This window comes from Balaenoptera borealis, assembly GCF_965194805.1.
Source record: "Balaenoptera borealis genome assembly, chromosome: 6".
NCBI lineage: Eukaryota > Metazoa > Chordata > Mammalia > Artiodactyla > Balaenopteridae > Balaenoptera > Balaenoptera borealis.
Window position 1 is genome coordinate 56,833,882 of NC_138863.1, and position 12,929 is coordinate 56,846,810.

The 12,929-nt window shown below is 39.8% G+C and overlaps 1 protein-coding gene across 4 annotated transcripts in view; it reads left to right on the top strand.

Moving 5' to 3' along the window:
* The window catches only part of LOC309630428 (uncharacterized protein), a 547,317-nt gene that overhangs the window by 520,243 nt on the left and 14,145 nt on the right, over positions 1 to 12,929 (top strand). The gene's annotated exons all lie outside the window — the stretch shown is intronic.

Sequence of the window (12,929 nt, forward strand, 5' to 3'; positions counted from 1 at the left end):
GTCTCCCTCCCACCCTCCCTATCCCACCCCTCTAGGTGGTCACAAAGCACCGAGCTGATCTCCCTGTGCTATGCGGCTGCTTCCAACTAGCTATCTATTTTACATTTGGTAGTGTATATATGTCCATGCCACTCTCTCACTTCATCCCAGCTTACCCTTCCCCCTCCCCATGTCCTCAAGTCCATTCTCTACGTCTGCATCTTTATTCCTGTCCTGCCCCTAGGTTCTTCAGAACCTTTTTTTTTTTAGATTCCATATATATGTGTTAGCATACGGTATTTGTTTTTCTCTTTCTGACTTACTTCACTCTGTATGACAGACTCTAGGTCCACCCACCTCACTACAAATAACTCAATTTCGTTTCTTTTTATGGCTGAGTAATATTCCATTGTCTATATGTACCACGACTTCTTTATCCATTCACCTGTCGATGGACACTTAGGTTGCTTCCATGTCCTGGCTATTGTAAATAGAGCTGCAATGAACATTGTGGTACATGACTCTTTTTGGATTATGGTTTTCTCAGGGTATAGGCCCAGTAGTGGGATTGCTGGGTCATATGGTAGTTCTATTTTTAGTTTTTTAAGGAACCTCCATACTGTTCTCCACAGTGGCTGCATCAATTTACACTCCCACCAACAGTGACAGCAGATATTCTTGATGACAAGTTTAAAAGATTAAAAAGGGCTCTGTTTTTTACTGTGTTCTTATAAGATCTGACCCAACTTTTTAGTAAACTGTCTTAAATGGGCAAACTCTAGCAAGGTCCAAATCCCCCATAAAACTGCTTTAATCAGGGTAGAGGCTGGTGGTGATTTCAGGTCAAAGAACCCCAACATTAAATCTGTATGCCAACGTTTAAACACATTTAAGAACTGTCAGAACTTTTCATTCCAGAACACTCTGAGGGCTCAATCAAGACTGCAATCCACCGTCTGGAGCAGCATTTAAATGCCCTGTAATATATTATTGTTTCCTTTAGAGGCAGGAAGAATTCTGGTTCTTCTCAACAGCTGCTTCTCTTTCACCCTCTCATTTAGTCCCATCTTTTCCATTTGAGCTATCTACTTCTTACCCTTTGGGGAAAAAAAATCTATAACCGATACACATTTCTGACTTTCTAGCCATACTTGAGGTTTTATTCATTCACCCAAAGAAAACAAGAGGGAAATGGGGACATTTTAAACTGAGCAATAAACTGCTCCTCAGAATTTTTGTTGACTGGGTCCCTTCCCCCCATCTTATGGGTGATATGGCGTGACAGTGCTGTTCAAGATTCCTGAAGGCACCCGGAAATATTGGGGGAAGTGCCCTGAGATGACATTGAGCAGGTCTCACCTTCCCGATTGGTCCCTATTGGTGCTTGGAGAGTCCACCAAAACAACAGATTGAGCAAAGACTCATAAAAACCATACCTGGATTCTACTTCAAAGAATATCACTTCCAATAGATCATTTTCCAAATGAGAAAACTGAGGCCAGGAAAGTGAAGAGTTAACAGAGGATCGGGATTAGAGCTCTGCCCCCTGATCCCCGTCCCACGGGTCTTGGGACATGTGACAGATTCTATGAGCACCTGAAGTTTTGCTGGTTGGTTACTTCTGAGGAATCTTTTGGTGGAAACTCTTTAAGTGTCCCTAAGGGTTTAGGCATCATGGGCAGCGTGCAGCCACCCCGAGCTCCCAGGCAGAGTTTTTGAACATGCAGGGAGGCAAACCCCAATAATATAGGACTGATGCTTCAGACTCACCAGGGTCTGCACTTAATCCCCCAAGTCCCTCAGTCATATTGTCAGTACAGCTCATATAATTGACAAATTTTCCACAATGAACATGTATTACTTTTATTAAAAAAATTTGTTATAAAAATCTTTTGACATCATTTTATAGTTTATGAAGACTTTTCATGTAGTTATTCATCATATCTTCACAAAAACTGTGACATGGAATCAGTGTCCCTATTTTACAGATGAGGAAACTGAGGCTCAGGGGGATAAAGTGATTTTGCCTAAAGATATTCAGCTGCTATGAGGTGGCAGAACACGAACCCGAAACCCAGGTCCTCTGATTCTAAATGCTTCTCCTGTTCCATCACAGTCCCCCTGGATATGAGCTTTCGAATGGCTTTCTTTATAAGTTTTCATGAGCATCTTGATAAACTCAGGTCTCTGGGAAGCCCAGATGTTTTTTTCCAACTACCGCCAGGCTTCTAGTTCTCTTTTTCGTTTCTTCTTTTAATCTCTTTTGTATTTAATTTGGAGAGAATAAGATCCTGAGGAGCCTGATTGTGGCCTGGGGACACTTCAGGGTTGTGAGCTGGGAAACTCACACTCAGGGAATCTGAGGCAGGACTAAAAAAGGCCCATGCACACAGTTGGGAACACATCTTTTCAGGGACTTAATGCATTTTATATGCACACTTTTTTTAAACCTTCCTGTGAATTAATTAGAACTCCATTTTACTGGAAGTATGTTTAATGAATAAAACGGTCCAAGAAAAGAAGTAAATAACACAATAACAGCAACAACAAACCCCAAAGAATTTAGTGGTTTACTTACTACTAACTTAACATTCATCATGGTGCAGGTAGCATCTCTCAGCTCATACAGGTGAAATGCTCTTCTCTGGGAGATGTCTTAGAATGCACAGCAATTTAAGATTAGGACTGATGTCTGAGCTCTTGGGACAAAAATGAAAGCTGGAGTGTCCAGGAAGTTGAAGTGACCTGCCATCTGTGGGGTTTTTTCTTTTTTTTTTGGCCTCTCATTCCTCAAAGAAGCCTTTCTGTCATCCACAGCCTTAGGAAGGAAAGAGGGTTGCATAATAGGGCCAATTTGGGGGTCCTTAGATGATTATCTGAGAGCATTGGTCATCACTATTGTTACTGACATGCAGCTAGATCAAGGTCATGGCTCCAACTAGGGAAAAAAAAAGACTACTGTCCGGCTGCATGAATGGCTGCAATCTTGGCTGCCTGCAGTGAAGTTCTGGTGTAAAATTTTGTGATTCTTTAGTTTTTCTGTTATATTTCTAGGAAGAATAGGGAAGCTACAATATACATGCCTGTGTATGTGTATGCACACACACTCATTCATACATGTAACAAAAAACATTACTTGGATGTGGAATTCTGGCTTAGGGATCAACTCTGCCCCAGATTGTATAAAAATAATAGTAGCATAATCTTTTAAACCATAGTTTTCCTTCCTAGTTTATTTTTATTTTGTTTATTAAGCTTTTTATGTACATTTTATTGTTTCCATTTTATTTTGTTCTTCTAATTATTCACACTTCTTAGCACATTTCTACTATAGTTTTCACTTCAGGCTAAGGACATATTTGTTAACTTCAAAGCTTTAAAATAGAATCCAACATGCTGAGTTAATTTCTTCTTTATTCAAAGTGTCACTAAGAGGATAAATGTGAAAGCACTTTACAGATCGTAAAGCAGTACACAAATGCAAGATGATATGATCGTTAATTTAATTCATTAACTGATTTTCTATATTCATTCGTTAAATGAATTTTTATTTAGTGTCCATTATGAGGCAGTACAATGTCAAGCGTTTGGTAGTGTCAGAGTTGCCTGAAGACTCCTATGATTTTGGTTTGGAATTGTGGACAGAAAGTTATCCAGTGAGTAATGTTCCTTTGAAATCACTCCTAAATGAAAAGGATAACATACAAAGCCTTTCAATTTTAAGTTTGCAAACAATTGAATTTAACTAAGTAAGACTTTGAATACACACTATTGAGTTCAAAGCAGGAGTAATTTCTTAGCCTAATGAACTACGAGGAATTTTACCTGGCAATCAAAGCCTGGGTCTATACAGTGCAAAGTAATGTAGCTATTTGGTAAGTGTTTACTTAATTTTATCACTGCAGAAAGCAAATTAGAAAAACTTATGCCCTTAAGGGGATTTTTCGTCTTTTCTTCTCTTCTTTCTATTTATTGTTGTTGTTAGTTGGTGGGTTATTTTGAGAGGAAGGCGATGCTGAATAATCATTTTGGTGAACTAACTGCATTGATCAACTGAATTGATTCCACGGGCTGGGCATACTTTAAATGTTCTTTGGTTTTTGATGCCCCTAAATTACATTAGATTCTGTTATTTGAACTTCATTGTCAGAGTGACATTTTATCTAATTTTATCCGATTGAACAACTTCTGCCTAACTTTATCAAAAACCAGGTTTAGAAGGCAGAGTGATAGTGAGCAGAGAGAGAATTGTTCTCCAATAAGCTTATATTCAGGACCAATAGACACATGCTCATGTCACAATTTTTGCTTGTGTTCTATGTAATGTGCCTTTTGTGCCTCATGGCACAAAAAGGACATATATATAAAATAAATTTTTTTCTTTTTTAATAACAGACTCTTGAAAAGGAGTTTCAAGCTCCTTGAGGGCAGCAAGCTTATTTTTTTCTCTCCAGCACATGGCCTGAGTTTGTCCATGTTTGTTAACTAAACAAATGAGTGAATGAACAAATGAATAAAGAAATGAACTACAAATGAGGGAAGCATGGCCTTCTAAACACAACCTAAAAAATAATAATAATGCAGGATTTTCCTGTGTCTTGAGACACCGTACAGAGCTTGACCCATATTATGCTTTCAATGAATGTTTGGTGTGTGGTAAATTCCACTAGCAAATGCTAGCAACCTTTTAAGCAAAAAAAGATCTTAATCATCTAGTCACACACATTCACTCAATTTAGATTAAGAACATTGAGGCTCTGAGAGTATCTAGTAAATTACAGTTTCCAGACCGTGGCCAGTGGTGTTATCTCCATCTTATATTCTAGAAAACTGATCCAGAGAGTTTAAATGATTTTTTTTTCAGGATCATCTCGCTAGTTAGCATCAGAACATCAAATTACAGCCCAGGTACCTAATTCCTTGTAGAGAGTTTTTGGTGACGCCTCAATATGCCAGCCTAGCTGTAAGCCTTTAGAAACTTTTGTGCACTGGATGGAAGGCGGAGCTGCTGGAAACATGGGGGAAACATGAGTGGAATCCAGGATACCACTCCTGCAATATGGAATTGGCTGTTGAGTCAGAAGCTGGGTCTTTGCAAGCATTACTCTGAATTAGAACACTTGCATATATTTGTGAATGAATAAATTATAATTCCAGCAGCACCCACCAAAACTAGTGAACAAGGCTCCAGCCGGTACGAAGAGACATTCAAACAATTTAAATACGGTTATCAAGCACACAGAAAGTTAGTCTGAGCCAGGAGCAAAGCTGTGCCATGGTCATAAGCAGTGAGAGTTTCGTGACGATGCTCAGTGTACAGCAGTGTTTTCGCAGAGGGAGGGCCGTGCAAATGTTTTCAGAGGCCCGCAGCAAAATGAGAGGACTTCTTTTTAAGAGATGCAATGTGGGGACTCTTTCCTAAAATTAAATTTGTTCAATTTGAAGGACTTCAATCTTAGATCATGGTCCTTTCATATTACAGTACTAAAGTTTCCCTTTTTATATGAAACAAAGATAAAAGGAGACTGGGTGTGTTCAATGTCTTTACTGGACTGGGGGTGGAAGGGAGTTGGCAATTCTCTGTTAGTCCTCAAATTATTTTTGGAAACCTTGCTAGTTCATGAAATGCCAAGGTTAAGGTAACCAGTGGGCCACTTAGAACTTGGCCATGAAAGTACGTGGAACCTACAGCCACAAATCGCAGTGACTTTCACTTTCATGCAACAAAGGTGTTGACACCAGCCCATCCTCTGCTCCTGATGTCTACAACTTCCTGGGTATGGCACTGACCATAGGTGAAGTTTTCACAGTGTGTTTCTAATTCATTCCCACACTGACCTGGACTACATTTTAAACAAATTTTTCACTCCTAAATGCTTTGTTGGATTCTTCTTTCTTGGAGAGACTTCAGAATCACTGTGTCCCCACATCCACATAGCATCCTGATGCACTGGGGTTAGGAGAAGCAGAAGCAGTACTTGTTTCAAATGACAGCAAAGGCCTCAGCCAACTTCCCCGTACACTGGCCTGTTTTTCATGATGGGATGCTAATTTCAAACCAGAGAGTCTATTTAGTCAAGAAATGAAAAACTCCTCATGTGACAGCAGGGCTGTTTAAGATCAGAGCGACACAGTCTACTCTGATCGCACACACATGGGGCTCTGAAGTCATTAAAGAAAAAATTACGCCAATTCTGGGCACCCCAGCTGTCTGAGAGTTCAAAAGCTTAGATTGTCATGTGCTTTTTTCTATTATTCGTGTGGAGAAGATCTTTTCATCTTTTTTTTTTTTTTTAAGTTGGTCAGAGAAAATAGGTGGTGCTTTTCCTTAAAACAACTTGAACAAAAATTGGAAACAAGGTAACATCTGCCACAAATGAAAACTCTATGGTACTTGTTAACTGAAAACTCTCCCAGCAGTGATGGAAAAACCAGTCAGCTTCCCTATCTGGGGAAATGCCGTGAGGGTGGACAAATGATGACACTGAGCTTTGAGCCAATATTGAGCTAATCCAACGTAACATATTGTTATATAGCAAACTCAATGAGAACTTTGGTTTAGCAGAGAAATTATGTAATGTCAGAGAGCTCCAGACTTGCTTAGCTACATGTCTGAGAATGCTTGAATGGTCCTTCCAAACCAGATGAACAATTCACTGACTTGGTTTTCCCAATTTGGAACAGTAGTGAATGATAAAGACTTATTTCCCAAACCTTCCACTTTGATCTTCTATAAGCAACCTAAAAAAAACATAGAATTCAGAGGGGGAAAAAAATCACATGTTCAAGAGAATGTAGAATACCCGGATACTGTAAATTCTGTTCCAGAGTCACTGGCTGATATCAGAACACATCTGTAGCATTAGAAGCTGCTGCCAGTCGATGAACACATAAGGAAAGAACAAAGGGCTGGCACCTCAGACATTTATAAGGATCCATTCATTCATTCATTCCGATGAACAAACCTAAGGAGGGGCATGTACACGGATGTTGACATCAGATGGCATGCTAAAAAGAGAGTTTTGGATTTGGAGGCAATGAAATTAGAATTCTGATCCAAATTCTGTCATTATCTAGCAATAAGTCTTAGGCAAGTGATTTTGCCTCTTTGGGCCTTACTCAGTTTCATTATATGTAAAACAAAGATTAGACCAGACCGTCTCCAAGGTCCCCAAGCATCTCTAACATTTTCTAATTCAAGTCATTGATCAAGTATCAGGAGAGGATTAGCATGGTTTTCAAGATTAATTTACATCATCACCCTCAGTGCATAATGATGATCTTCTATGGTAGACCACAGCCCCAGAATTGGGGGAAGTGGACCAAAATGTCTAAATCCAGCCTTTGCCTTGAAGGGTCTGACTCCAGTTCAGGAGATAGGACACATGTATAAATTGCAACACAGGGCAACCCATGCTAAGTGACAAAGTCCAGCACGGATACTATAGAGAATTCAAAGGAAGGAAGGCTTTGCCAAGGTTTGGGGCAGAAAGAATCATTTTCAAGGAAGAGGCAGAGCTTTAGCCTAATCTCTAAAGGTAAGAAGCTAGATAAAATAACATCTCAGGATCCTTGGAATTCTATGATTGAATTAATTAACAACAATTAATGTTAGTAAATAAAGGGGACTTCCCTGGTGGTGCAGTGGTTAAGAATCCACCTGCCAATGCAGGGAACACGGGTTCGAGCCCTGGTCCGGGAAGATCCCACATGCCGCGGAGCAACTAAGCCCGTGCGCCACAGCTACTGAGCCTGCGCTCCAGAGCCCGTGAACCACAACTACTGAGCCCGTGTGCCACAACTACTGAAGCCCACGTGCCTAGAGCCCGTGCTCCACAGCAAGAGAAGCCACTGCAATGAGAAGCCCGCTCACCGCAATAAAGAGTAGCCCCCGCTTGCCACAACTAGAGAAAGCCCGCGTGCAGCAACAAAGACCCAACGCAGCCATAAATAAATAAATAAATAAAATAGTAAATAAAGGCTCTCTGATGGGTATAATATAGGCCTCTAATAGGTATAACTACTAGTAGCATGAAAATTAGTAAAATTTATGAAAGACCTGTTTTTCCAGTACAGATATTTCATGATAGTTAATTACAAATTACTTTGGTTAATCATATCATACAAGCTAACTACCTTATATGTGACTAAATAACTAGCTAATTCTGGTTTAAGCAATTGTTTCAAAATAAATTGAACATGACTGTTGAAAACAATTGCTGCCAAACTACAAGGATTTCCACTAGGAAACTTCCCATAACTATCTCCTCACCATTGGTACTTCTAGGGTGGCACATAGGCAATTAAAAATAATTAAAACCATTATTTGGCAACTGTAAAGAAGTCCTCTCTTGCCATACCACTGACCTTTTCATTTTTAAACTGGTGGACAGGGAGAAGACAGTCAACTTAACTGTTCTGCCTTCATCAAGCAGCTTTATTATGTTGGGCAACTCTGCTCAAAGCAAAAAGAAATAAGGACACAAATGCAAGCTTCCCCATGGCAAGTGGTGAAGAGATGAGTGTAGTGTATTTTTTTTGGTGTCCCCCAAACCTCACAGTGCCCTGGAGAGAAGAGGACTCCCACTGGCAAAATTCAGGGTGGAATCTGAAGTATACCAAATTTAGAATCAGAAACAGGCAAGAGGCTAATTGCACATAATCGGGGCATTCTGGGTTTGCACTGATAATGGTTGAAAGGGGGAGAATTTTAAAAATAAAAGGAAAGCAGAAGCAAAATGGGAAAATACTTATTTAAAATTATTGTCACACCTCATTTTCAATTAGTCTCTCGTGACATTTGCCTCACTCTCACACCCCTGCTTGTGTGTGCTGAAACCTGTAAACAGCCATAAAATTAGTTTACATAAAAGCACTAATTAACATAGAACGCTTGAGGATAAGAAACCAATCTTTTCATCTATTTTTCTTTTTTAAAAAAAATTTATTTATTTATTTATTTTTGGCTGAGTTGGATCTTTGTTGCTGCATGCCAGCTTTCTCTAGTTGCAGCTAGCGGGGGCTACCCTTCGTCGTGGTGCGTGGGCTTCTCATTGTGGTGGCTTCTCTTGTTGCGGAGCACGGGCTCTAGGCCCGCGGGCTTCGGTAGTTATGGCTCGCGGGCTCTGGAGCGCAGGCTCAGTAGTTGTGGCGCACGGGCTTAGTTGCTCCGCGGCATGTGGGATCTTCCCGGACCAGGGCTCGAGCCCGTGTCCCCTGCATTGGCAGGAGGATTCTTAACCACTGCGCCACCAGGGAAGCCCTTTTCATCTATTTTAAATTCTTACTGTGAATTCTTAAAATATGCCTTATTTTAAAGCATCACTGACTCAATTTTAAAACATTGCCAGAACCTGCTTTGCTAATCTGCAAACTCGATAGATCTACCCCAAACCTCAGCACACTCAGCAACAATTTAATAGCAAATATCTCTAGTGACACCTCATATTACTAAGATTCTATTACTTTTTACATTACAAAAAAAGTGCTAGTACACTCTAAAGTATTATAAATAGTTCAGACCAGGCAATGCTTGTCAAAATACGTGAAAGTTTATTTTTTGCACTCAGTAACCTGGGATTTTTATCTTATGTATTTATAATCTATAATGTGCCTCCCATAATTAGTATGAAATGTGGATTACTAATCAAATTCCTCGTTTCTGGACATTTTATTTCTGTTAATATGATTACTAAGGGTGATAAGTTGTATGGTTAATAACCCAATCCTGCCGCTAAATGCAAATTCTAAACATATCTTAAAATAATTGCATAGGTGCCTAAAATCGGCCTCTTTAATTATATTTTTCTTAGACTGCTAAGCAAGCCTTTTCGTGATTGAGGGCATTTTGTTTATGCTTCTTGAGGATTTTTAGCTTGAGGTTTAAAGACAGATATAAATCTGGATACTTATTTAATAATTGTAATACATTTCAAATGACATAAAAGAAGTATATATTCCCCTGTTAACCAATAATACTTCATATCTTGACAGAGGTCTCTATAAAATTGTTCAACTTCTGAAATGTTCAAGTTTTTAGACATTAATATTAGTATAACTAGAAGTATATGGAAGTATATCAATCTGTAAATACAGAGATATTTCCACATAGACGAGACTACAACGCTTGCATCTTTTCAGCAATTTCAGGCTAGCTCAATTTTTAAATTGATAATTGCTCATTTATTCTAAGACCGCTATGCTATTTATTTATTTGTAATAAATGCCACTCACAATGCACATCAGTCTTTAATAAATGATTCATGTTCTTTATTAGAGATAAATTGCAAATTGCTCCCTTGATTATAAAGCAAATCTACTACTGACATTTGCACCAAATGTGTACATGCTAGTAGCACAGACACATGGATAACCTCCAACCTGCATCCCCAAGCTCTACAAAATGTCTCTAAGGGCCACAGGGTGATACCCTTTTGGCCCAATCCCTTGACCCTCCTCCACCCTTCGCTGTTTCTCTAGTACATACTATCCCTTTAAATTCATTCTCTCTCCACATTAATACCATCTACTCTTGTTTAAACATTTACAATGAGCTATAACTGTCACAGGTTCCCTTTGGCAAACATGCCGCCCTACTCCCTTACCATTTCTGTGGTATAACGGGGACCAGGCCCCAGAGTGGGTCTGATTCCATGGCAAAGCCAGGATGGCGCTTGCGCTCTCTGATCCACTAATCAGGTACCCGGCAGTGACAAAGGTCAATACACCTTTTGGGAGTTGACAAGCAGAAGTCACCTTCTCTATCAATCTCTTATTCAAACAATTTCTGAAAAATTCAGAACTGCTCCAAAAATGCATTTGTGCCCCAGACGTGGTAGTCAATACACCTAACGCCCAGATGCTTAGAATCATAGAGTTCAAGCTCCTTCTTTTACAGAAATAGAAAACAAGCCCCAGAGGGGTTAAAAGGTTTTTCCAAAATATAACAGCTTAGCTGGAATGCTTCTGCCTTTCTCTATAGGCTTTTTATCTCATTACGCTTTTCAAATTTTTTGGATGAGCCTTAGCATTCAGCACCAACTTTACTGGTTTTCCAGCTCTTAAGTAAACTAGACCACAAGTGACCATTGCAGTGAGACCGCTGGGGCAGAGTGAGGGGCAGTGTGTCCAGCTTTGGCTTAGGAAATCACCTTTAGGCTCTTGTTAATGAAAACATCTGCAGCCTGAATAAAACTTAATAATAAAATTCAAACTCTTCAACTTAAGGTTAGCCTCCTCATAGTGAGGGGCTCTAAATTCTGACTCCAAAATCAAGGAGGGATATATATATATATATATCCCTGCTATCTATGCAATCTTGAGAATAAAGAATATTTTTTAATATTCTCAATCTTCTATAACTGGAGCTGATGTCAGTTGTGACGATAACTAGAATGCATGGGTTGGCTGTGTTGAGGACGGATTCGGGACGTGACTAGAGGGTAATATTCTGCTGTCCTGGTCCTCAGTGCCCACCTTCCTTCCTCCTTCCCCTCCGGCCAGTTAAACAGAGGGCATGAAAGCCATTTCCTCACACAAGTGACACCAGGAATGGTGGAAGAAAGTCATGTAGCTCCTATAGTGAAAGAGATTAGAACCTACTGTTCATGTCAGAGGATATTTATGAGCTCAGAGTCTTACTAATTATACCATGTATACACTTCTACGTGAATGAACTGTGCTGTCAAAAACCCGGGACAACAAATGGTTCACCTTTAGGTGCTTCTTCTTAACCCTGACAGCACCCCCCAATTCTCTTGATTGGTGCCACCCCCAAAGCCTCACATAGGTCTGCCCCTTCGCATTCCTTATGGCTGAACCAGTCAAATGTTAGACCTAGAACAGCCTGTGAAGAAGTTTCTCAGGAGCTAAGTGTCAATGCGAGAGATGATAGAAAAAAATAATGAAAACATTTTGGAGGTCAAAAGGCACTCGGCTTTCTGCCATTGGCCAATTTCCCCATTCATTAGTAGCCTTTGAGCCTTTTCACTTCTCTTCCTGTTGTTTTTCTGTTTTCCAGAAATTATATCACTTCTGACAAAAGAACTCAAAAAGCCAGTGGTCTGAAGGTTGTTGTAGGTTCTGAGGACACCTTTGTTGGTGTAACTCAGCCGCATGTGTGCTCTCACACACCTGATCCTGGCTCACCAAGGGGAGGTTCAAAGTCTACACTCTGTACAACAGCAGGCGAGGGATCATACATTTTAGAAAGGCTTCATTATGAAGTATTCAAAACAAAGGTAAAGTCCCCAAATCTTAACTCTTCAGAAAATCCAAATCCAGATATCCAAGTTTTTGAGGTTCTGAAAAGACCTTAGAGACTATTTCATATTGCTTTATTTTAGGGATAAGGAAACTGATGAACAAAAGGGCAAGAATCATTAGCTCTCTGAGATTTTAAGAGACTAAAATGAGAAAGACAAAGAATTCATTGGTGTCATTTTTTTTTTAAAAGTAACCTTTTGTTTGCATAGATCTTTTTATATAAACCTCTGGTTATTATATAAATATGAATGCTATAGATCTGTTCAGGAAAATAACCATACTAAGTTACAGAGAATATCTAATAATAATGACTTTTCTTAAATACTAGTTTTTAGGGACCAGTGGCCCCCCAGAGAAGGCTTCCATGCCCCTGCCAACTCCAGAGCAGGATGGAACTGGGAGGGCTGATGAGAGCAGAGAGTTGCCCTTGTCTTCTCTGACGGTACTTTCTGGAGGAAGCAGCAAAATCCTAGGAAATAAACAACCTGGGTTCTAGTCTTAGATCTGCCGTTAAGCAGCTGTGTGGTCTTGGGCAAGATATCCAGTCTCTCTAGGTCTTGATTTTTCATATGCAAATTAAAAGCTTAGAAATTCCTCAGCACTTCCTTCTAGCTCTGAAATGCCTTGAGTTCATTATGCAGAGCCTGAGAGCGATCACATGGTGTCCGTGTGTGTGCTCAGGGCAG